At 39.8% G+C, this 25,887-nt stretch overlaps 1 protein-coding gene across 49 annotated transcripts in view; it reads right to left on the bottom strand.

Moving 5' to 3' along the window:
• Positions 1-25,887, bottom strand: part of CACNA1C (calcium voltage-gated channel subunit alpha1 C) — a 459,731-nt gene that overhangs the window by 277,664 nt on the left and 156,180 nt on the right. The window lies entirely within an intron of this gene.

The raw sequence follows: 25,887 nt of genomic DNA, 5'->3' as shown, positions 1-25,887 counted from the left end.
ACTTACTCCATGACCTTTGCTGGGGAGAACGAGCAATGATCAATAGCAACAGTTTTGCTTCACTTGAGCAGAAGTAGTCTGGGAAATTGTTCTTTCACTTCCAGAGTCCTCATTGGAGGAGTCCTGAAGAATCCAGCTTTTCCTCCACGTTAGCCACTGTCTGCACCAGGCTGCTGGGAGAGCCAGTGAGAAGTGAGAGAACAAACCCTGTGGTGCTGGCAGTCTGAGAGCCAGCCCACAGCTCCAAGGCTCCTTTTTATCACAAGTAAACAGCACCATCCCTCAGCTTGCTCAGTGCCTCTATGAAAACAGCATGTGGAGGCACAGAACCTACCCACTGCTCAACAACCTACATACCACTGAGTAACAGTGGTAAGAAGCAGCTTTTTTCTCTCTCAGAAACGTTTGTCCTCAGATTTTCTGACTGGGGTTTATTTATTCCCATCTGCATTCCTTGAGACATCACCCAAATAGCCACTGTAGCAAGAAAGCCCAATCCTGTGCATGTCTAGGGAGAAGCAGGACCAGAGAGAAGGATTTCCCCTAAGCACCTGTAGATGCTGCCACGGTTATTTCAGAGATTTATGCAGTTGGAGGCACAAATCACAGAGGGACTTCCCTGCAATACTCAGCTTCCTACTAAAATCCTCTGCCTGATACCGAGCTGAAGGTTCTTGTTCAGAAAAAAAAGAGTTTTCCTGGGATTATTTTTGGTCAAAATAGAACTACCATTTCCCCTTGTCCCAGTCTTCCTACAACATCCAATTTTTATTGCTTATGATGTCACAACTTTTATGTCAAAATCACACTTACAAGAGCAGTAGCTGTTCATAGTTTCATACCAAAATTCAGTGGTTTTTCTGTTGAGCTTTCCCTTACAAATTTTTACCCACACACAAGCACAAAAGAAAAAAAAAAAACAACCAAATAACAAAATCCTGTAATTAAAACAACTACTTTCTCCAAACTGGAAAGAAATTGACCAAGACCATAAATTTTAAAATATTTCTGAGAGATGAAGATATAACAGCCACACAGACTATACAAACACTTCAGTGGATGGTATCCAAATTTCACAGCCACAGATGAGAGTACAAAAACCATTAAGTAACATGTGAGAGCCCCACTGCAGTAGTCCCAGAGGAAAGCCAGACCCTTTCATCCTAGAGAAACCAGTTTATAGTAACTGGGTCAGATTAGTGACTAGGAAGGGATTACTTTTAGGAACCTTATAAAAAACGAAGTTGTAAGCAGAGTCAGTGGTTGAGATTTATGCCTCCCTCATGGTAGGGATCAGCAGAGCCTCTGTAGTACCCTAGTGTAAGCAAGAAAAAGTGGACCCAGTCAGATTTGCTGCTATTAAAATATTTAGGGAATATGCAATTCCATAGGATCAGGCTGCAGTCACTTTCAGACTCAACCATGCTGCAAATGAACTGCCAGCTGCTGAGGCTTCCAAATAATGACTCAACGCATTAAAAGAAAATCAGTCACTGTCAGAACCTCTGAGTAAGAGCTCAAAGAGTTGAAGACATCCCTCTCTTCCTTGTGGCTTTACAAGCACTGAAGTTGGTTCATGGCAAATGAAGGTTTCCTTGCTTAAACACAGCTTAAACTCAGAGGTAGGAGGGAGAGGTAGAAGTCAGTGTATACAGTTTTGGCTTTTCCTGGTGAGAGCTAATCTAACTGGGGACAACTCTGTGGGCAAGTGTTTTATTTATGACTGCTCCATGGATATTATATAAAGCCTTCTTGCTCTTCCAAATGGGTCTTGTAGAGGATTTTAATAATAGTGACCCAAGAGGGATATGTTACAGTCCTATTAATACCTTAGAACATGGACATCTTTCTTGTAGCAGTGGACACTGTGGACTTCTTTCTCTGTAAAGTTCCAGCTGGGTAACAACTTTCAGAGACCAGAAAAGAAACACATCACTGTTTTGCAACACAAACTTCTGAAACCCCCTTGACTAATTTCCTCAGCTGTTTTTATCTTTCATAACTAAAACTATTTACAGATTAAAGTAATTTTACATAAATATTTGATGCTAGACTTCATTATGAATCTGGGTTTAGTAACAGCGACTAAGACAGAACATTTCACAGACAGCATTTTCCAATACAAAATCATTTAAGCATCTGCCGGCTGCAAGAATAAATGTCTCAACCAACTTGTCAGTGCCTGTCAGGCCTATAATTATGTTCTACAGCATTAAAAGAAACTACTTTTGATTGTGTGGGTATGAATTGCAAAAATAACAATACCAAATTGTGAAGGCTACCAGCAGAACAGTCTCAGAGGAAATGTGCACAATGTTTACTGACCAAGGGCTCCTTATCTGTGGTCCCCTCTGACACGTGCAGGAGCCCTGGCAAACCTTACATGTCCTGGGTCACCCTAACTGCAGGTTTTTCATTGCAAAGCTGACATGCACCTCCCCTGCTGCAGATTCTAGTATCTCAGCATACCCTGGGAGCCTCCAGCCTGCCCACCTGGCACTGCCACACCCTCAGGGTCAGCTGCTGAATGGGAGTCCTTCAAAGGACATAGCTGGCAGCACCTGGCAGCACAGGACGTGGCAATATTTCCTGTATGTGACAGCACAGCCACCACACACACTCAGCTGATCATTTGAAATTCTCACTGCAGTTTCAGCCTCACCTGCCAGCCCAAACTCTTTGCTGAGGTGGCTTTGGGCAGTTGTGGAGCTCTCAGGCTTATCTGCACCTAAAACAGCTGCAAACATTTAAATAGCACACAAGCATCTTCCTTACAGCCCATTTCTAACCAGGGATAGGGTTACAAGTTTCAGAATTTGCTGACTTCAAAGAACAGGGCCTTCTAAGCAGTGTTAATTTTAAACTGAAATAGCACATTTTTAGCTCTCAAATCCTAAATGCATCTTGGTAATCAAACTTTCAGATTATACCTATGCCCAACCTGCATTTCTCTTGCACAAAACAAAGAAAGGGCTGAAAGAATTAATAGTTTTACTGCTTGTAATTAGCGTGAAAGACAGTATAGATATTACTTATAATGATACAGTATGTGTTAATTATGTGGATAACAAAACTACTTAGAAACTAAATAACTTGAAATTGTAATTAACTGAAACAAATTCAACTTTAAATACTTAATTTTCTAACATTAGAAAATTTAAATTGCTTTTTAAAATCTTAAATTTAATCCAATCTCCAGAAATAACCATCACTTTTAGTAAAAAAAGATTGCCAGACTACATTATCAAAATGTTTATTAGCTTGTCTGCTATTTAAGCCCCTTGGAAAAACTAACCTGCAGTCAGAAAAACCCACCACAAAATCCAAAACACATGAAAGACTTATACTGTCAGAGTAGCATTAGGTGACATGGGAAAATTAATTTCTATGATGCATTCTTAAAAAAGGAACAAAATTAGGCAGCAGACAGCTAGAGTTCTGCCAAAAGCTCCACAATGCTGTAAAATAACCAAAGGAAACCCTCAGGAAGTCACACTAGAGAAAACCCCTCCTTCTCATCTTCAGGCTGTCATTCACCTGGAGCCTGGTTGCTTTTGCATAGAAATCAGTGGAAAAACTCAGCAATGGACTTCAGTCAAAGTGGAATTAGGTTGATAAAACTCAATTCCTGAGGGCCATCACTTTGTTTCAAGAGACAATTATCACTCAGAACTGGGTCTATATGGTCTTGTTTTGTTACAATTCTGCACTTAAGGAAGTTGTCTGATTTGCTATAGGGTGTTTATGAAGAGATTTTTTTAAATGGTGTCACAGGTAATATAATGTGCAAGTCAGAACTATAATCTTTATCTTGAACCAAGAGAAAAATCTATAAAAGTAGCTGCACAAAACACAGGTAAGAAAATGATTTTATTTTCTTGAGAGTTCTGTTATTCTTTGCTGTGTTGGCTGGATTTTAGTTTTGGCAAACAGTCAAAACACTGGCCATGGCTACATTACTCACAATTTCATTTTTCTTGTTGCATCACCAACACAAGCTTTTATAGGCTCACATACAGTTGAATAACACCTTTTAACCATTCCTAAAAAACCCTAACAACTAACAAAACCCACAAATGTCCAGTAGGAAGTACAAGTCTCTGACCAGATTAAGGAAAACAATGCTTGGATGGGGAAGAAAGCCTTCATCCTTTCAGCAGCAGCTGTAGAGGATAATTTCCCCAAGTGGTCTGATTGCTCGATCAATCCATGCTTTGGCAAGTTAGTCACCAGTCAAAGGTCATTTACAGAGAAGCAGCCCTGCTTTCCCAAATGTAAGCATCACTCAGGAATGGGCAGAAACAACCTGCAGGAATCTGTCAATATTTGTTGTGCTTCACTTAATGGGAAGATAACTTCTTGACTTAGCTGCAAACACCCAGCCACATCTTTTCTACAAGAGCATTGTGTTTCTTCTGCATGGAAGAGGAGGCAGTGACCACCACTTTCATTTGCAGTGCAATCCATCCATGTGAGGGTAGATCTAAGGACCCTTCCTTTGCCCTTTCCAACCCCCTGATCCTACCACAGGCTCTCCCCATGGCATCTAACCCATCCTTCCCAAGACTATTCCTCCCTGTGTCAAGCACATGAATCACCAAACATTCCTTCCCACAGCACTGCAGAGCTTTGTCACTTCTGCCAGCTCTGGGGACAGCAGGAATGCTTGGTGACAACATGAGATGCCATTTCCCCCAGTGGCATCTTCCATGCTGCAGCAGAAATGGCAACAGGAGTATCAGACAGTGGTGTTGAAGTGCTCAGATAACATATTCTGCTCAAATAGCCATTTCCCTGCCTCCTTAGAGTCAAATTGAATGAAGTTGGAAGTGTTTTCAACCAGCAATCAGACCTGCTGGCATGGGTGATCATAGAGGTTTTATTACAAGAAAAACTATTCTTCTATTTTGTCATCAGGGATTATGTGAAGTGCATCATGAGAATCCCAGGATTTTGGTAGAGAAGAGAAAAGATTCATCTTTAATAAAAGTCTGCATCTGAAATAGCCACTGAGATTTTTTAAAAATTATTTTCCAAGTTGGCAGCAAATAAATAGTTCTAAGCTAAGATTCCACCAATTATTTGACATCTACCTTGAAGTAGATTAATCTTATTTTAGACACAGTGTGCTCAATCCTACCCTAAAGGAGTTGATCAAGGAAGAACAAGTGGATGCATTGGATTAGATATGCATCTATGCTTAATTCTGTTTTTTGTTTAAACAAGGCTGCTAAAAGATTGAGATTTCAGGAATTGTTCAGGAAAGGAACAGTTGAATTTTTATGTCTTATCTTATTAGACAACTCTTTTATGTAAGACTAATTTTCTAGAATATCAGGAATAAAACATTTTAGAGGTATTACACTGGGAATTTGTTTGTTTCAAACTAGTCTCATATTACAGTTAGGTCAACTGGGTTGCGACCTGGCATTGACAGTTTAGATTTTGAAGAAAAAGTTACATTTCAATTAAAGCTCATGAAATGGCATGAAGACCACAGGGAAAAAACCTTCAATTTTCAACTGTGCTGCAGTAAAACTGGCAGCATATAAAGACATACAGCAAAAACCAAGAATGCAATGTGAATTTTTCGTATTATTTCTTCTGCAGCTGTGTCTCAAGGGTATTTTGCATGGGACCTAGAAGCTGAATGTTATTTTGCTACTAAATTCTCATTATGAAGGTAGAAAATGTACTAGTCACACACAGACAAAAAAAAAGCACCATCTGGGCAGAACTTTTCTCAAAAAAAAAAAAAAAAAGGTGGCAATTAATGTAGAGATGTGTGACCTTGGCCGAAATATTTGACAACAGGCAGGAAAATATATTCAGGAAAATTAGTCCAGCAGAGAAGTAACAGAAAATCACATCGAGTGACAGTCACAGAGGTTACAAGAAAATGGGATGCTTTGGCTACTGGTGAGATGGGGTGGGTGGGAGAAAAAAAAATTAAAAAAAAAAAAGAGGGAAGGTAAAGCAGCAGCAGTTTGTTTTGAAATCTGAGATGGTGCAGATAAAGCTGGTTGAACAGATACATTTATGAAATGTTCTGATCTGGTGAGAGAGATCGTGCGTGGTGCAAGTCACTCAGGCACTCTGCTGATCCTGCCCTGAGGATGCTGTCACACCACTGCTACTAGCACCTGCCATGTGCTACTCACTGTTTACTATGAGTTGGGCAATCCAGGTTTCCTTCTGTTCTGCTAGGAATACACAGAAATTACTCCTGACATGCTGAAGCCTTGATTAGTGTGAAATATGGGATTTTGTAATGCTGCAAAGCAGACTGAGTACACCAAGGCTGGAATAGCATAAACAGAGAAGAGCCAGGCAAAAATGGGAAGTTCAGGATGCCACTTGATATTTCAGCACTGGCTTTTTTATCTAGGTAGTATGCCAAAACTCAGTCAAAAAGCCAAAACATCATGCATGTTCCGTAAAACATGAAGTACCAGAAAATTTCAAAGGCAATTTTTTTTTTTGTCATTAATGTCAAATTGAAACACAAAGCCATACTTTGAATAAAAATAATTTTGTTTTGCATGGAATTTATGAGTCCTGTAATACATTGCAATGGTCAAACAAAGGGTATCACAACTAAAAAAGCCCAAAGGATGGGCCTAAGCCAGAAAGGGAACAGGGATATGTACCATTTCAATAGAAGCACTGACATGGGACCACAGAAATTCAGGTTAACAAGGATTAACATCACATTGACCTAAAACTTTTTGGTTCAGCAGCTTGTACCTCTAAAGTAAAACGACATTTTTAATTCTAAAAAGAAAAATCAAGAGTTACAGGCAAAACTGTACTTTCCTCTATGAGAAAACATGTTATTAGAAAATTGTTAATGCTTCAGGAAAAAAAAAAAAATCAGTCTGTGTATATACATATATATTTACATATTTAATATGCATTTTATAATAAAAATCTCCATAATCATTTTCAGAACAGTTTCCTGATTGTAAAGGAAGCAGGTGGCAGAAAAGGGTCAAGCAGGGCTGGCACATGCAGGGAACAGCTGCTTTTCCCTGCCTGCAGAGCTGCCCAACACCTCAAGGGGAGAGGAGCATCACTGTGCAGCTTTGACCCAAACCACAGCTGCTGCCAGCTCCGGGCACAGCAGCTCCCCCTAAAGTGTCTCCCTCCTTTACCCAGAGTGTGACTCCAGAACTGCTATAGCCAAAATCATCATCTTGCAAACAGTCCACAACAAACACCAGCAAAATGGGTTTGGAATTGGCTTCCTCTGGTGCGTATTGTGAATCACCCAGGAGCCTCATGTTTCAGATGTTTCTTATCAGCATTAAGCCTTGTTTCTGGTCAACATTCTTTTTCACTAGATGATATTTTATCCTGGGCCTTAAAATTTTTAATAGTTTTTTGTTTTGTTTCTTTTTTTTCTCTCCAGGAAGATTTTTTTTTCCATGTGTTTTTTCTGTGGAAAACCTGCAACAGTACTTGTTAGGATTGTACAGCTAACAAAAGAGGAGGTTGTGAGCCTTCTCCCTCTGATGTTACAGTTAGCTTTAGTGCTTTTTGCCCAGTCATGATCCCCTTAAGTAATCTTAGATCATATCAGCCCACAGATTGAACAAGACTTGAATGGGAGCAGGGATTAATATTTGGGAGATATTTACTTATTTGCAATGCTGGTCTTGAACTTTGTTTCTTGAAAGAAAAAAGTATTTAAAATTACTTAACTTGGCAGGGCTGCAAAAGCTTTGTTTTGTTTTAGATCTCTCCAACACTTCCCCTAATATTTATTCTGTGTATGCTCAGAAACACTTAGGCTGGATCTTAATTCTGCATGGAGGAAGCAGAACATGAGGCAAGTTGTGCATCATTTGAGATTTCATCTTCTTTTTCTTACTGGAGACAGCAACAACTTTTACACAGTGCTCCAGCTCAGTGCAATTTAATAGAGATAATTGTAAAATGGAAGGTATGGGTGTCAGGGCACTCATTTGATCCTTCTTTGGGGTTGTCACCAAATAGTTGCAGATAATTTTTTCATAAACAAGAGGAAGCCAGGTTAAACTCAAGAATGTAGAACTTTAATAGAAAAAAAGTAGAGCAAAAGAGATTTCTTTAACCTAAATAAACCAAGCTAAACCTAAATGCACTGCAGTGTTTCAGACATAAAATGGCATAGAGTGAAATCTATTGCCCCAACCTCAAACCTCCTCAGAGGCTCTCCTGGCATCTTAGTCTTCAACAATATGCATACTCATACTGAAGTTACACCTAAAATTAGTAGGAGCCAAGAAGTGGCAGACTGAATAAGAGACAATTTATACTTTTAAGCATTGGGTAGTTTTCAGTGGAGCAGGGGGTAAAAAGTTCCTTTTTTTGAAGCTGTAACTTTGCCTGCACAAGGGACCTGAGCTTATGCAATCAAAAGCACCCTCAACATCTTGTAGCAACAGAAAGATAATGTGGTTATCTCATGGTACCAGAGAACTCAGGCATGCATTTGAGCCCAGAGTTCCTCAACAGGTTTTAATCAGATTATGATTTTTCCTCTGCTGGCAGAGAAACTCAGGAACATAAGGCTGGGCTCAAGTGCAACCTCTGCCTCCCTGGGCAGCTGGCTAGAAGTCAGCTTTGCTCTGTGCAAAGCCTGATCTCCAAGCACAGCTCCGGGCAGGAAATCAGACATACCCTTGGTTAAATCCATCGTGAAGCAGCTCTGTGACCAAGCAGCTGCATTGCAAAACTCAGCAACATAGCCCCAGATTTGCAGTGTGGCAGACATGACACAAAACAAAAGATTAAAAATAAGAGTACCACGTGCATTTATCAAGATACAGAGCTTATTTACATACACATCAAATGATCTCTGTCTTCCTGCTTAAGTCCTAACTTCACTGCAACGTTATTAATGTATGACACATGCTTGTGAATCTCTGCTAGAACTTCATGCAGCTATTGCAGAAATGTAGCTGAAATTCTACCATGGCCTGTTTTCAAATGTGAAAGACACAAACAAAATGGGTAAAAATCTGAGTTTTCACATTTGGGAATATTTACTGAACAGTTTGTATATTCTGAATGAACATTATGTAAGAGTCAACATGTTCAAACGGCCAAAAATAGGTCTGAAAAACTTTGGTGAGCAAATTCACCATATTTCTTTGAGTTTTATTTTTAAAGGCCATGTGCTTTGCCTCTTTCCAGCTGTTTTTGTTTCCTTCCAACAGCCTGTAGCACATAAATATTTAAGGATTTAAGCAGAATCCCAGGTTAGAGATATACACCTCAGTGTCTGTGGTGTCACTCAACAGAAATGGAATTATTTCCATTTATTTTAAACAAAACCAATCCCTCCAGAATACCCTACCAAAGCATACCTCAATTAAGTTAAATAAGGTCCAAAAGGAGGTATTTTACACTTGGAGTAGGAGATATACCTAATATTCTGCCTACTGTCTCATTACTGCATTATTGGAGCAAATGAAGAAAGATTAAGAGACCTAAGAAAGTCTGGCCAGCCAAGATTCTTCCCTTACTCACTCCCCCCTCCTTTATATACCATTGTTACCTTTAATATCAAACATTATGATAAGTAACTGTCTCAAAGAGCAGATCCAAACTAGAGAAAGTTTGCCCAAAAAGCAAGCAAAGAACAAGAAGGTTGGGATTGAGGAGGACGGGGCCAACACATTCATTAAATAACAAAAGCTCTCCCTGCCCGCAAATCACTGCAACCTCCAAACAGCTTTTGGATGCAGCCTCACCTAGAACTCATCAGAGCAGTCTCTTCTCAAAGTGACAAAGGCATTAGCAGACCACACTCCTCATCTTCTCAGTTTCTATTTCTAGCCCCACTAGTAGTGCTGGGAAGAGGAGGATTTATAGATATTCTCAGAAGATTTTGTCTGTTTTCAGATAAGTAGTGTTCATAGAGAATTGATTTGCAGTGTACTCAAAAGTAAAAAAAAAAAAATTACAAAAATCATAATATGAGGAATTTATGTTCCCCTAGAAAACAGTAATTGCATTGGTTACAAATTGATGTGATGTAATGCCCAGATGGAAAAGTCATGAAAGAAAATTTTCTAATAGCTTATGTTAGTGACACTTGCTGCAGGGTAAACAGCAGCTTTTACTTCAGACATTTTTGGATTTACAAAACATACTTCCAGAAATCCCTGCCTTCTTCCTTAAACTCTATCCCCTCTGAGGTACAAAGTGACCATAGTAAAGGGGACTAACTGTAGGTAAATGAGGAATTGGTTCAAGGCAGACTGAGCAGCATACAGGTAAGAAGGAAATGTACAACATTCTCTCAAAATATACCTGATAATGAAAAACCCCTGGTCATGGTTTAGCCCTGAGTGGAGATAACCTGTATCCTGTTCAGCTATCAAAAGAAATAGAGTTAACAATAGAAAGAGCTGTAGGTTTAACACAAAAAACTCCATCTTGGCAAACAGCATTTTCCAGCACATGTTCCATTTTCCAGCACATGTCCCCAGACATTTCATGAGCATTCTTAAGGAACATGCCCTTTCTTTGGGAAAAGAGGGTTTAAGAACATTGCAAAGTTCATTGTGTACACCTTAATTTATTAGAAACACCTTCCTCTTACATGATACTTGAATTTTTTTCATAAAAGTCTTAATTTTAGAAACATATTAGTGGCATTAGAAAGGTTGCAAATTTGGGAAATGGAGCAAAATTGTGTTGTACTGGGCCTGGGCAGAGGGGAACTGCAGGGTTCCACATATGGGAACCTTCCCACTAAGGGCACAGATGCAGAGTAGAGGTTCTGACCCACAAACCACCACCAGGAAAGTGCTGCAGAGCATTTTAGGACTAGAACTGAATACAGCTGTAACTTGACACAAAATGAAGCAGGGAAAAAAATCACTTTCTCTGATTGGCATATGTGATATATATGGCATATATATGCATGTGTGTACAGGACTCCTACCCTTGAGAACTGCTCAGAGGTTTTGCTGACAGCCAGAAATTGATCCCATGTTCTGTTAGCTCTCCAGCAACTCAGGAGGTCCAGAGACATTAATTCAATATTAACTTGCACCCTGTCACTGATCTTTCTGTAGTCAATGCAATGAAAGGTGAACAGTGTAATATTTTATTTTGCCATCCCAAGTGAAAAATCTGGCATCAAGTTCTTAAGCACTTTCTTACTCTGCTGTAGATGACTGATTGCCAGCCTGCATTCCCCTTCATGGCTTACCTTCAGTACTCATTACAATTTCTGAATGTTTTGGACATTTATTTTACATGTGCTGATGGCAACGTGGGGACAATTTGTAAACCAAAAGGCAATTTCTGCTTGTATTTAAAATATTTGTAAAAAGCAATTATTTTACTCCAATAATGGTGCCACCTTGGGCAATTTACTCTGTTCAGCCATAACCACGTAACAGGGGAATTCCCTCAAACAGAGAATTGAGCACAACAGGAGCAAGGAATGGTTTACTGTACATGGCTAGGAATTTCTTAAAACCAAAAAAGAAAACTGTACATATTCCGGCATATACTAACTTGCACTATTTCTTCTTTTATAGCCCTTTTTCAAATGCAATTTTGTACTTGACCCAAATTGTCCCTTAAGTAGTTTTGTCAGCAGGTTCCTCTGAAGCTTTCACTGTCAGCCTTTGTTAAGTATTTTCTTGCAATTTCTGTCAGGCAAACAGGTTTGTACATTCATGTTGGTGGGACTCCTGAGGAAAAACAATAACTATATTGCCCAGATTAAATTGCTGATTTAAAAAGCACTGCCTTCAGAATAGTTCCTGAAGCTGGAAGGCAGCAAAATGTCTTGTCCTTGTTGCCTGGGCTGCAGATTGTCTGACCCAATTTCTTCATTCCTCTTAATGCTCTTCAAATCCTCCTTAACACCCGGATGAGCCCTTTCACTTGCCACTCAAGCAAACTATAATCTTATGGCACCCCTGTAAGCTCTCTCAGGCTTCTGCTTTTTCCACTTGTCCAAGCAGCTCTAGCCTAACATAAAAACATATGCAGAATGCACATGGATAGCACACACACAGAGCTTGCCAAATTTAGGTGTGCTCACAAGTTAAATCCTGCAGGTATGGATATAATGTTTGCCTGATTCGTGACACCCGAGTCCACAGGACATTTCTGACTGAACACTGACAAAATTATAATGGGGCAGCCTTGTGGTCCTGGTGATAACACCCAACAGCTCAGCTGGAATGGTTGTGCTGAGGTTTAAATTAGACCTAGCAAGGAACAGTCTGGGAAATTTTTGGAAAATATCACAGCTCAGCAAACCTTTTGCACACATGAATTAGAAAGCCACATTTGTAGCTTCCCTTGCAGCTAATCATAAAAGCCAAAATCATATCTTGTACCAAAAGGGTCCGGTGCAATTTGAGGGGATGGCATAATAAGGAAACCCTGCTACCAATGTGCAACCCCAGAACAGCGCTTCCGCCAAAGGCTTTGTGCCTGTCACGTTGAGCTGGTGTGAGTGATTGCTGTAGTTCATTTATCACACAGCCAAGCTGGCCGGTGAAGGAAACAGCCTTTAAACACAGCTGGTAAATGCTCCTTGTCAATAGTGCAGCTCTCAGTGCTGAGAGCACAGGGGTGGGAGGTCATTTGCCCTTCTCTCCTCCCTCCTCGTTGTGGGCAATTGCCATTAGGAATTTAGACACCTCAACCAACAGCAAATAAAGGAGTTTAGTTAAGATTCGCAGATAAAATTCAACTTGTCTACGTTATCAACATTTTTTCTCCCAGAAGTGATCATATCTCCTTCCATTCCACTTCTTTCCCTGCTTGTGAGATCACAGGGTCATTCACAAGACCTTCCTGAGAAGCACTGACAAATTTTTGGGCACCCTACTCGACAAATGCTCCTCCCTCGAAGTTCAGAGTGTCCAAGTTGCATGAGCCTGGTTTATAAATCTCAAAACCCCTCAGAGAACAAAAGATTCTGACAACCCTCTTCACAGCAAAAATATTGGCCTCCCTAGCTATTTAGATCTATTTAGGTTTCTTAAATACCTGTCCCCAGGATGGTTTATTAATCTTCTTTAAGCCAATTATTTAAAAAGATAAAAATTGTTTCTCCTCTGTCCAACATTCTCTTTCCACTTTCTCTAGTTCCCAAGCACAGAGACCACCTTGGCAGTCTCAAAATATAAAGATACTTGAATATCAGACTTGCAAACAAAGGCACTCGCATCTTGAGGATACCTCTACTAACTCAAAAGCAAACCCCTCTGTTCCTAAGCAAATAAGGATTACTTCACAAAAAGTGTTCACAGGTACAAGTTACTGGAATAAGAGATCTTAGCCCCACCTGGCATGGAAAGTATTGACAATGACAAAGGAAATAAATGCATAAACCTTCAAAATCATATTTTAAAGCACATCTTCACTTCTGATAACACTACTCCCAGCCTTTTAACGCTGGAGTGATTTCTTCACCTATTTGCCAAGAACCTGTTGCTACTTTCCGGATGTTTCACGTACGGACAAGCATCTGTTTTGTTACCAATGAATAAATCAGCTAAGAAAAATGGGGCAGCTCAACATGATCTAGCCCTGTTGATGCCAAAGAAGGTGTTTGACTCTTTGTTTGTGTTCGTGGTGCCTTGGCTGCCACCAGGACACACGCGTTCATGAATGTGCCCGCACGGCACGGGCACACACACTCAGCTGGGGGATGTTAAACTGCTTTTAGCACCTGAGACGTACAAGTGCTATTAGCAGGTTATGCACACCAAGCCCTTTCCCCTAACACGGCATTACCCCGTTATCTCTCCGGGATTAGCTCCACATTAAATTATAGCAGTTGCCCTCCGCGGTGTCTCCAGCTCACTGCCGTGGATTTCGGGCGCTTGGCATTTCTGGAATCTGCACCCGATAGAATTTCACTTGGTGACTATTCAAATTTATGTATTTTATACAGATGACTTCCATGATTATCTCGTTTTTCTATTATAAAACATAAAGACAGGGCTGCTGCCAGCAACCAGTGATTTTGGGAACTCGTTTGTGTGGCAAAGGTTTCCAAAGCTGCTTCAGAGACCTCTGCTTTGCCAGGCAGGACAGGGCACACCCAAGGAGACGAGCTCCTGCTTCACAGAGTCCATACTAAAGTGTCTTCGCTTCTCTGCTTTTGTTCCTTACTATAAAAGGAAGACACAGATTTTTAAGAGTTGAGTCAATTTTAAACTAGCCAAAGTAGTGCTCCTTATTGCTAGAAAATTCTAAATCAATGAAGCTATAATTTCATAGAAAAGGGAGCTTGTTCCCAATGGAGAATTTTAATGACCTGCGTGTAACTTCTAGGTCCCTGTATTTCTTTAGGAAGCCATTTAATGATATTTTAATAGGTGAAAGAGAAATATCTCCAGGATGCAAATTAATTTTATCCAGCCACAGAAGTCAAAGAGGTTCTCTCTTTGACACTGAAACCAATAACTTCAAGTAGCCTTGTGTCAAAGTCAACATAGAGATTTGCAGAGATTACTATTATCCCATCCCAAATAGTTAAGCAGTTTTTCAGCAGCTGTGAGGAGCCCTATACAGAATGTACATATCTAAGAAATAAAACATACTCTCTAATTCTCAAAAAATTATATATAAGCATGTCTGATCAGCCCCCTTCAAAGAAGAATATAAGTGATATTATAAGTGTTAATGCTTTAGGTTTACATGGATTCTGATTACACATTATCAAATATTTAAACCAAAAGGCTGTAGGCTCTTGTGCAAAAGTAATGCAGGGGAAAAAAAGATGACAGGTTTTCCTTTTAAGTTTAAACACAAACATATTTGGGTGAGATATTACTTACTGCACTAAAGATATACATCTGAGCAGTTGTAGATATTGCAACAGTATCAATAGGATTGTAAAAAAGAAAAACTGAGATATTCAGGCTCAATTAAGCTCCTGTCATTCATTTCAGTAGCAGGGGTCATGTTACACCTGAGGTCAATGAACACAAAAAAAACACCCCTGAACAAACCCAGGAAAGACAATAAAAAAATTCCACCATTTAGGGTGGGACCTCAGAGACAAAATCCAAATAGATTTAAGTAGCAAGACACTAAAACTGCAGTAGCTGGCATATCATAGACACAATTCATGGGATGTGTTACCAAGGAGATAATGTTAATAGGGAAGAAACAAGAGAGTAGGAGTGGAATTAAGTAACTATTCTTTCTGCCTGTCGAGTCAGTTGTGTTCGTGTACATGGAAGGATAAATAATCTATTTTTAAAAAGCAGTGAAAAGCATAGCACTATTTTAAATATAGTTACTGCAGAGCTGAAGCTTTAGCTCAGTGTAGGAGCTTGTCAAAGAAAACAGCTCAGGCAGGAGGCTTGTCTTGTTTGTTCCGCCCCTCCCTGAACACCTTTTATTTATTGAGAAGATGAGTACAAACGGTTGAACAAAAAGCAATTTTTGATAAAAAATAATGGATGCCTGGAGCTCCCAGCACTTCCTCCTGTCCCCAGAGTGACAGCTGGAGTATTAGTGTGCTCAGCCTCTAAACAATCAGCAGCTTTAGGTACACTCCCAGCATACAAAAGCCCTCATGCTGCAGCAACAAAACACTGAAATTTCTCAGTTCCCGCAACTAATTATTAAATTACTGTATTTATTGAAACACTGACAAAACAAAATGCCTTTTGAAAGCTGACTGCTTGGAGATATTTCAGCTTGAAATGGATACACTGTGCTTTTTTTTTTTTTTTTTTTCACAGAAATTAACAGGAGCTATTTAGATTTAAGGAAAATTTCTCATCCAATAGGTGATTATAACAAGTTCTCCAGTTATTTAAATAGCTGATATCAGTATTTCTAAAAAAAGGGGGGAAAAGACAGAAAAATATCCCAAAACCCACTTAGAAGAACCAAACCCAATATTCTGCAACAGCAGACTTCCAAAGCACAGTTATATTTACTATTTTAGGATTGTTGCTTCTCTCAGAAATGATAGCTTTCTGTAACTTAAAAAATTCTCCAGTCTTTCTCATCAAAACTGCCTCTGATAACACCAGTTTGCGTGTGGCTGCATGATACCAGTGACCACCTAGTCTACTTTCAAATTTCTGCTCTATTTCATATGTCCATCATTCCTTAAAGTGAAAGGTGATTTAATACTCCTACAAAATTTCAGAGTGATATTATAGTCTCTCTTTCAAGGCATCAGATTTTTTCTAATCATGCAGTTGTACCACATTATTGAACACAGGAACTGGCTTCTTGAGGAATGAATGAAGCATGAAAACTAGGACCAAATCACCTATTTTTAGGTATCATCTCATTATGTTCCTCTTCCCTTCAAGAGATGAAAGGTTCACATTTATTCAGCTACAAGGCCAAGACTAAGATACATTTTTACGTGAGATGTGCACCACAAGTGGGAAAACTAACTCTGATTTTTATGAGATGAGAAAGAGATGATAGAAAATCAAAGCAGAGCAAATTTGTGGCGAAATACTCTGTGAATAATTTGATTAAAACACCAACCCACAGCAAACTTAGATGGCAGAAAGAATTTAAAAAAATTATGTCAAAATACTTGCATTCAGAAGGTCTCATCTTGTCATTAGATTAAAAAAAGAAAACATTTAATCTAAAAAAATATTAAGTCTTCAATACATACAATGCAGTATTTTAAATTTTAAATTTTTTTCAGGTCCCAGAACATTTCTTTTTGCTTTTTCATCTAGTTATTATTTACATTGCAAAAGACCTTCATATTTTTGCCCATTTTTATCATGTTTTCAATATTAGCTGGATGCTAAGTGCAACTTCACAAAAGTCACTGAACTTCTTTGTCTGTGTGACCAAACTAGAGTCTTCAGATACTATATTTACACATTAAATTGCCATTTCTCAGCTCTTTCATCAGGAAATGGGGGAAATTCGTAAATTTTCTTGTCTATTAAGTAACAAATGGCACTAACACAAAAGCAAGCACAATGCACATTGCACAAAGTACTTTGATAATTCATTTCCCAAGTGTCATTTATAGTGCTGGTTATTTATGATAATATTTCTTACGGTAATAGTAAATGCCCTTGGTCATATTTTTATTACTTAAGACTCCTTTGCTTTTAGAAGACCTCAGTGCAGCACTCTGCTGTTGAATTTTTGCTAAGTGGCAGGGGAACCACCATTTTTACATTGGGCAAATAAAAATCTGATTGCTAAGGTTTCTTGCACCTTTTATGAGCGCTCTGGCTTCCTACACTGCTTTAGATTTAACTGCTCCTGAATATCTTTGAATCACTGGCATCACAACACCTCCTAAGAAGCAGGGAAGAGATAAAAAATAATTAAAAAAAATAAACCTATATTTCAGCCATTTCTGAAGCCTTCCCCACCTCAGTTCAGGGAGAAGAGAGTATTTGTAGCAGCATTGAAAGACAATATGTGAAGCTGATCCTATCCAGCCAAAAGAGTGATTTAGAAGAGAGGAATGCAGAGTTGGAGAGGTTGACATCCCAAACCTTGCAAAGAAGCACAACTCATGACCATAAATAGGTTGAATGCTGTAGTTTCCCCAGCTACATTCATGAGGCTCAATGCCAAAGTTTTAACACATGCTGAGGTCCAAAGAGGCAGTCTGCTCACTCAGCTCCTAATCCCTGGGCACTTCACATCTACCTCAGCTCCACTGCACACCAGCCGTGACTCTCCTACAGGTTTACCCTTCACCCTGATCCCTCTCACCACAGAGCTGCACAAGAGCTGTGCCAGAAATATATAATTAAAAGCAAGAAAAATGCAAGTGCACCTCCTTGGCAAGGTCCATAAATGATAATTGAACCACAGTTTTGCTTTTATTTGCCCATAATCGTCAAAGAAAACAAAAGCCCTGCAATATTCAACCTCTCCATAGCCAAAAGATCCTGAATATTATTTTTTTGTTCAGTATTTCTTCAGCATTGCAGCACACTCTGATGTGGCTGCACTGCTAGAAAAACATCTCTGCTGCACTCAGTGTTGAGCACCTACATGTTCACTTCTGGGGCCTCCTGGGAGATGGTAACAAGTCTCCAACACCTTGGAGAGCAAAGGAACTGCCTTAGAGCCATGAATAGTTCATGCACGGATCATAGTTCATCTGATTTAGCTTGCAAACACAAGGAGTAAAACCCAACAATATTATGCAACCAAGATATACATTGGTGAAAATACTGCAGTTATCAAATTGGAATAGCTTCATTACCTTAAGCATTCCCAGTTTGAGGTTTTTTTTTAATTTTGAAAATACCAGCAGATTTTTTTTAAATGAAAAAACATAACCCGCCCCTAATTGTCACAACTCAGAAATCAATGGATCCAAGAAATGCCAAGGCAAACTCAACATGTACTGCTCCTGGTTTGTTCCATACTTCATTATCTGCAGAGCTGTGAGAGCTCTACTTTTCTTATGCCAAGTAGGATGACACCTTTAAGATGTTTTTCATAGCCTGAAGCTGTTTGAGCAGCACTTCCAGACCAAAGTCCTGAAAACAAGCTGGTGTTTTACTGTTGAAGAAAAAAGGTCCAGCATTTATGGTGCCAGTCAGAAATCAAGGCCATCAAAGGCATTTGTCTACTACAGCACAACCTTCCTGTTCATCTCTGCTCATTTGCTTTCCCTTCTCTGTCAAATGAACAGTGGAATCATCCAAACTGAGAACATTCTTTACACAAAACAGCATCAGCAAAAGTTGTTATCAAAATACAAGACATTTTCCTCTTTTATTTCTGAGTTATTGGCATCAATAACTATCCAGAGCCCATTCATCTTGAGATTATCAATATTATTCTTCATCAGGTAAGGATAAAATATATCAAAATATTTAAAATTCTGAATACCACATTTAACACAGAACCCGTGAATGACCCTGATCTTGGAAAAGTAGGACAGAATGTGTTTGCAGTTACTAATGGATTAATTTAACTCAGAAGTGGTGTTGAATGCCTTCTTTGTAAAGGAGTTCTAATAGCATTTTGCATAGAACTCAATTAGCAAACTTAAAATATTAGGTAATGGACTCAGTTTGTAGTTTCACACCACAATTAAAATGCAGCTGCACCTAGAGACACCTGCATCACAATACCTTAGATGTACCCAGAGTTAGCCATATCAGTGACTTAGCAAAAAACACTACGTAGCCATGATCTCAAATCCCTGATTTCCATGACAAATCACAAAATTCACAGGCTGAAAATACCTCCTTAAACCAGCAATGACCCATGTAATGATGGTCCTGCAGCCAAGCCACTGTGTGTGCCCTCTTTGCCCTCTGCCCTTAGCAGACCCTGTGCACAAACTGTACTCATCTCACAGCCTCTATTGCTCAGGAAGCTTCTGTCTGCCAGGCACAACTCCATCCATTGTGGTGTTGCTCTACAGGGTAGAGCATTTACTACATAATTATTCAAAGGTGCCAAATTTTAATAAACCATATTTTTCAAACCAGTCCACTCTGTTAGATGGAAACCCTTTTAGCTTGACTGGCAAGTTGACAATTTGGCATCCTATCATTTTAACAAGCTACATAGCTTTTGAGCAGAATTTAATTAAAATTAGCTATACTACATACACTGCCCTGCAGTTTATAGTACAATTTTCAGGTCAGATGCACTTATTACTGCTACCTTTTGACAGACACAGCTCTCCCAACCAAGCACACTAAATATTACCCAGCACGGGCTGCAAGAGCCACTAGATAGCAGCAAATCGAGCTGTGTGTTCATCAGTATGTGCAGAGCCCTCTCCCCCACCCATTCACTGCATACACAAGCAGCTGTACTCTCAGCATTCACTGTGCAGCCTGTGCAAAGGAGCACTTGGAAAGGGAACATGATACAGGAAAAAACACGGGCTCACCAGAAAGCACACATGCCCTGGAAACACATCCGTGATATAACAATGGCTAACAGGCATCAGCAATCTCAGTAAAAGAAATACAGGCTAGGCAGAGGCTGTACCCACATGGCTGCTCGTGCAGGGGTCGGGCAGGGCTAGGAGCTGCTGTTCAGCAGGTGCCTGTCTGCAGGGAAGCAAGCTCAGCCTTGAGGAAAGCCTTACCTCCTCAAGGGATCCTGTCTTTATGTCCTGTTCTGCCCCAGCAAGGAGGGCTCCTTCACACCCCTAATGGGGGGTAATGAAGGACACCTGGTCCTCTGATCCTCACCACAACAGTCTGGGTTCCCTGTCCTGCACAGGAGCACCCTCTCAGAGGTGGTTTGTTCTAAGGAGAGCAACCTGTGCTGGCAAAATCAACACCTGTGCCTTTTTCAGCTTAGCAATGAGTCGGGCTCTGCAGGTAACACATCCCTCTTGAGGTCACTCCAGTGATCTTCTGTGATTCCTAGAAGCAGAGAACTGAAGACAGGTTTCTTCACCCTGGTTTTCAGTTCTTTTGCTACTTTCCATACTGTGCCACAGAAGGCAGCAAGTGGATTTGTACTTTCATGTTTTCCTGGACATCAAAGCTGGTGATGCACCTGAAGAAACCTTGTGAAACGAAGATAACCTCAAAGGCTTTAGTAACAGCAATTTCTTAGCACATGTGAATGAAAGAGAAAGCACACATAGAGAAGAGAGTACAGTGTGGCAGGCACATTCTTCCCTCTCTCGGGATTTTTTTCATAGAGGAGCACAGAGAGAAGAAAGAGAAAACAATTTGTGTTTCTGCTCCTTGCTTTTCCCATGTGGAATGTGTTTGGAGAATTGTTTACCTGGGGTGATTGCCTGATTGGATTCTGGTGAGGATTCAGCCTGATGGCCAATCCAACCCACCTGTGCCTAAACTCTCGAGAACAGGGTCATGAATTGTGAATGAGTTAGATATGGTAGTTAGAAAAAGTAGTTTTGTAGTTTTAGTATCTCCTTTAAATAGTATATTAATGTATTATAGCATAGTTATAATAAAGAAATCATTCGGCCTTCTGAACTGGAGTCAGACATCATCATTTCTTCCCACCAGGTTCAGCTGCATTTACAATAGTACAGAGCTGGGCAGAAATTCACTACAGCTTTGACAGCACAAACAGAACAAGAGGAAAGGGGGAATTTCACTGGCTCCATAAAAGGCCTTGGAAAGATTAGATCAAAGGAACAAAGCTGGTGCAGTGATACTGCACAGCTCCTGTCACCTTCTCTGGGACAGCTGGGTCAGGGCTGTCCCTGCAATCTCTCAAGAAGTGTTTTGTTCCTCTTTGTGACAACCACTGAGGAGACATGAAACACTCAGGCCTGAACTCCCCATGGTGGAGAGGCTCCATAAAACCTCAGTAAAGTCAGCACTGGCTTGAAATAGCCAGCTGTGTGGCAGGAAAGCCCAAAGGTGCACTACTCCACTCCACTGGAGGGAGGAAGCAAGCTGCCAGGAAAGATCAATGAGGAATGAATTGTTTCCTGTTGGGGATGTTTACATTTTAAGCACTCTGACCATAATGGAAGTGACGGAAATTAAGACTGACATATGCTTTGGAAAGCAGCAATTCCTCGCACCATAGATTCACCCTGAGCCTCTGTGTTGATGACTGCATAAAACTGCAAATTTTCAGATGAGAAACAGAGTTTTTGGAGCTCCAGGGTGTCCAGGGCTGGGCTTTGAACTTGAAGCAGCTCTTTAGAATACATCTTTGGAAAAATGGTACACTGTTATGTGGAATGACTGACATAAAAAGGATAAGGAAGACTTTCTGGCAGTTCTATCTCCCACGAAAGGAATTGTGTGCACTCATGCAGGTGCAATTGCTGTATGCAGGTGGGTGTAAAAATGCACAGTGACTGTGGGTATATGCAAGCAGGGAAGAAATAGATAAGAAAAAATATTATTACTAGAAAAAAACAATTTAGAGATGTTTTTCCATTACGTATCATTATTAAAGAACACAATACTACTGAAAAAATAAAAAGCAAGTAGAAGTCTTAGTAGTGCTAGACATGGAGAAATCATGAGAGAAATCAAGCAAACAGCAATAGATCTCTTCTATATCCTATTGCAACTCCAAGTTAATCTACCATCCTAAATAAAAAAGTTCACTACCATTGCAGAGATCACAGACTCATCAGTACAAGCAATATCATTAGAACTAAATTTCAGGTTATGGATCAATAGCAGTCAGGACACAAAATGCAGATGCTCACTACTGGAACTACTGGAAGAAACAACTGGTAAGATTTTAGTAAGTCACATTCATACCCTCAGGAATCTACCCTCAGCCTTCAGGAGACTGAAACAACATCTAAGCTGAAATAAATCAGTAAATTGAGGATACAAATACATCCCTTCATGAACTCAAATCCTGAATTCCAGATGACTGATCATGGAAGGAGACACACATGCTGGGTAAGGCTTTTTTGATATTCTGACAGCAAAAGTCCATCTGAGTCAGTCAACTAAAAATACAGCTTAAAAAATGGAAGAGGTGTGACTTACTGACAAGCCTTCTCACCCACTCTTTTATAGACTCAGAACATGATAGATGGAAAATGGAAAAACATTTGGGTAAATTGTAATTAGAACTCTGCACACAAATTAATAATGGAACAGTGAGGGAGCTTCTGCAATGCAATAGCTCAGGTCCCAGCTAGGAAACACAGGAGGGGGAGAGGCTGAGCCAGAAGAGGCCCCACTGAGGGATTCTCCTTCACCTCCAGTGCCAACTATTCTGCTGCAGAGCTGGTCTGACAGAAAATCTGTTAAGAATGTCAGGGATATAAAGGTGAAGCCTGAAGAGCTAGATCTACTCAGATGCTCACAAATTTATTTTTCCTTTCCCTTCTTCTTTTTTATTTTGACAACTTTTAAGATGGGTTTTTCAAAGCCACCCATTCTGGGATTTCAAATCTTTTCGGCAACTTGAAAAATCTCCCTCTTGCTGTCTGCTTTTAACAGACATGTCAATTGTCCCTCTCAGGAGGAGGGCTAATAATTCTTTTGCTCAAAGTAACTAAAAAGCTGGCATCCACTCTCAGGTGTTCCTGCTCAGTTTGAACATTTAGAGACCTGTAACACCAAAGTAGACATTGTTTCTAAACTATTTTGAAAGATGATGCTCTCATTCCAAATATCTAAATTAAATCTGAGCTTTGCATAACATATATGAGCACTAAAGAATTTCTTGTCTGTGGATTGAAGAGGTTCTTTGTTTGTTTTGATTTTCTTAAGTCTTTTTGGAGGCAGAAAACATTATTCTCTTCCAAATAACCTGTTTGGAAAAGGATATGGTCCTGGGCCCCATATGCTGGTTTTATAAAGAAATCTAGTTCACTGGGGGTGGAATCAGGTCACCATGATAGTGGAAAATGTTAAAGAAGAGTTCACACAAGAGAAGTGGAAAATTAGAATTCTATGCAAAGAATCACATTGCACTAGAGCTGTGTTAAAACAAGTGCATGGGCCATACTTTGTGCTAGCAGGAAGCAGGACAGCTAACACAGCACAAATTTAAAGCGGTAGTGAAATGCATACAAAACCAAAGAAAGGAAATTTGACAAATACATCACTATATATACAAATATAGAATTCAGGAATCTGTAGGGTGCAAATATCATTTTAAATGGCTCATCTGCCTTAGGGAGGGAGCCATCCTACTTGCAGCCTTTGGTGTTTAAACATGTCTGGACCTGGACTGGCTAGTGTTGGGATCAGCTGACAGGTGTCACAAATTCTCCTCAAATCTGTCTCCTTGTGCCCAAATAAAGCTGCTGACTAATCCCATCTGTCCCTGCAGCAGGTGAGCCTGGCCTGTTTGAAAAGGACCACAGGACCTCTTTTATGAGTAGCACAGTGGTGCTGCAGCATGACAACAGCAAGCAGAAAACATGGGCTTACCTGAGACATGAACTTTACTTGAATCAGAGACAGGGAGCTTTCCCCAGCTATTGATGCACACAGCAGGAAAATGCATCACGGCAAGCTCAACATTCCCCCCTTGAATATCAAGTGAGTTCAACCCCAAGGAAATCTTGAAAGCATTTCTAGTGTTGGGTCAGCATTTTTCGTTTTGGGCCAGAACTAATAAACAGCCCTTAAAATACAGAGGAAAATGTACTCCCAGAGAATTACAGAATCACAGAATCATGTTGGAAAAGATCTTAGAGCTCGAGTCCAGTCTTCAAATACCACTTTGTCAACAAGAGCTTGGCACTGAGTGCCACATCCAGTTGTTCCTTGAACACCTCCAGGGACAGTGGTAACACCACCTCCCTGGGAAGTCCATTCCAAGACTTAACAAGCCTTTCCCATGAAGTTATTCCTCCTGACATCCAACCTGACCTTCCCCTGGCACAGCTTGAGGCTCTGTCCTCCTGTCCTGATGCCTAGGATAAGAGTCTGACCCCCACCTGGCTACAGCCTCCTTTCAGAGAGCTTTAGAGAGAAAATGAGGAGTTTCCATAAATTTTCTTTTTGTTGCCTAGTGGAAAATCTTTAGAGCTGTCCCAGCAAAGACTCAGACAAATGGGAGAATCTAATTAATGCACTATGAAGTCCCAAGAGTTGCTAGTCAGTGAACCAACCACAAAAATCAATACACTGACAGCAATTGTGTGCTCCAGAAATTGCAGACTACCTGCCAAGGTGTGGTGGTCAAAGGAATTTGAACTATATCTATAGTCTTCTAATAAGTATTCATTCCATGCTGCAAGATTTCACACCAGTAAATGCAATTCCTCTTGCATTTTTTCCCATACTTGTCCACTCAGAATGACAAACAAGAACCATCTCTCCAGAGCTGTTGCACATAAAGCATGCTGAAGGTTATAGCTTTAATAATTAAATACTTCCAGCAATTTTTTTGAAGATGTTAAATAGTGTTCAGAATTGTTGCACTATTCATGTTTGCCACTATCCATTGAAAACTCCTTAAGTTTAATATGATTTAGTGGGAACTCTTGCAACCTGAGATATTGCTCCTTAGATGTGCTTGTTTCATGTTACATTCCAGCGATCAGATCTCCCATGATGGATGCTCAGTGTACAACCAGAGAACAGGCTGTGAGTGTGTTGTAGACCAAGGTTAATCCCTACAGAGCAGAGAGGCAGCAGATACTTCAACTATTTCTCTTGTGAGGCATTAAATCAGTTCAGGAAATCAACAGCAAAAGGAAGATGTTCCTGTACAGTTCAACACCATGAAAAATTTTGTTTCAGATTAACTATACTCAAAATAAAATATTTTTCTTTCTCTTCCAAGGAAAACAGAACACTGGTAACAGTTTTTTGAAAGACAATTTATGTTTTCCAAAAGACAAGTTTTATTTCAAGTATTTTTTCTAGAAAATGTTGCAATAAATAATAACACAGACCAAAGAAATCCTCTTTCATTTGCAAACTACTTGAAACTGTTGCAAAACCTAATCCTCTCAAAAGATATCCAGTTCCTAAACCATAAAAACAAATCACTTGAGTGATTCTCTCTAACAAAGAGAGTTTCTGGACTGGAAGCTGCAAGAGCAAGCATAATCAAAATTTTAGTTATATATCTCAAATTTTACTGTAAGCTGGCTCAAATATATTTTGTTTGCTGTCAAAAAAGTGCAGATGTATGTCTTATACCAGCAACCTTAGTATCTGTTCTCAAAGTATGGTTTGAGAACCAAATTTAAAACAGAGGGATCTGTGAGATGCCCATTACTGTATTAATAGATGAGTATCGAAACAAGTGTCCGTGATGAAATATTGCTGCTGAGACATCATAATACAAAACCAACCAGAAAGATGTCATGTATAGAAACAGGACTTAGCAACCAAAGCTAAGTGGAAAAAATAGTCAAGAGATTTTGCAGAGGGCATGTTACCAAAAGCCTTTTTCACTGTTGTAATAAATAGTCAAGACATCCTTAAAGCTGCAATACCAAGAGCCCCTTCATTTGCCCTTCCCCATGTATCCAACTGGGAA

The sequence above is a fragment of the Lonchura striata genome, chromosome 1A (assembly GCF_050655825.1).
Source record: "Lonchura striata isolate lonStrDom1 chromosome 1A, ASM5065582v1, whole genome shotgun sequence".
NCBI lineage: Eukaryota > Metazoa > Chordata > Aves > Passeriformes > Estrildidae > Lonchura > Lonchura striata.
Note: the sequence above shows the minus strand (reverse complement) of the source record. Positions and strands in the feature narration are given on the sequence as shown.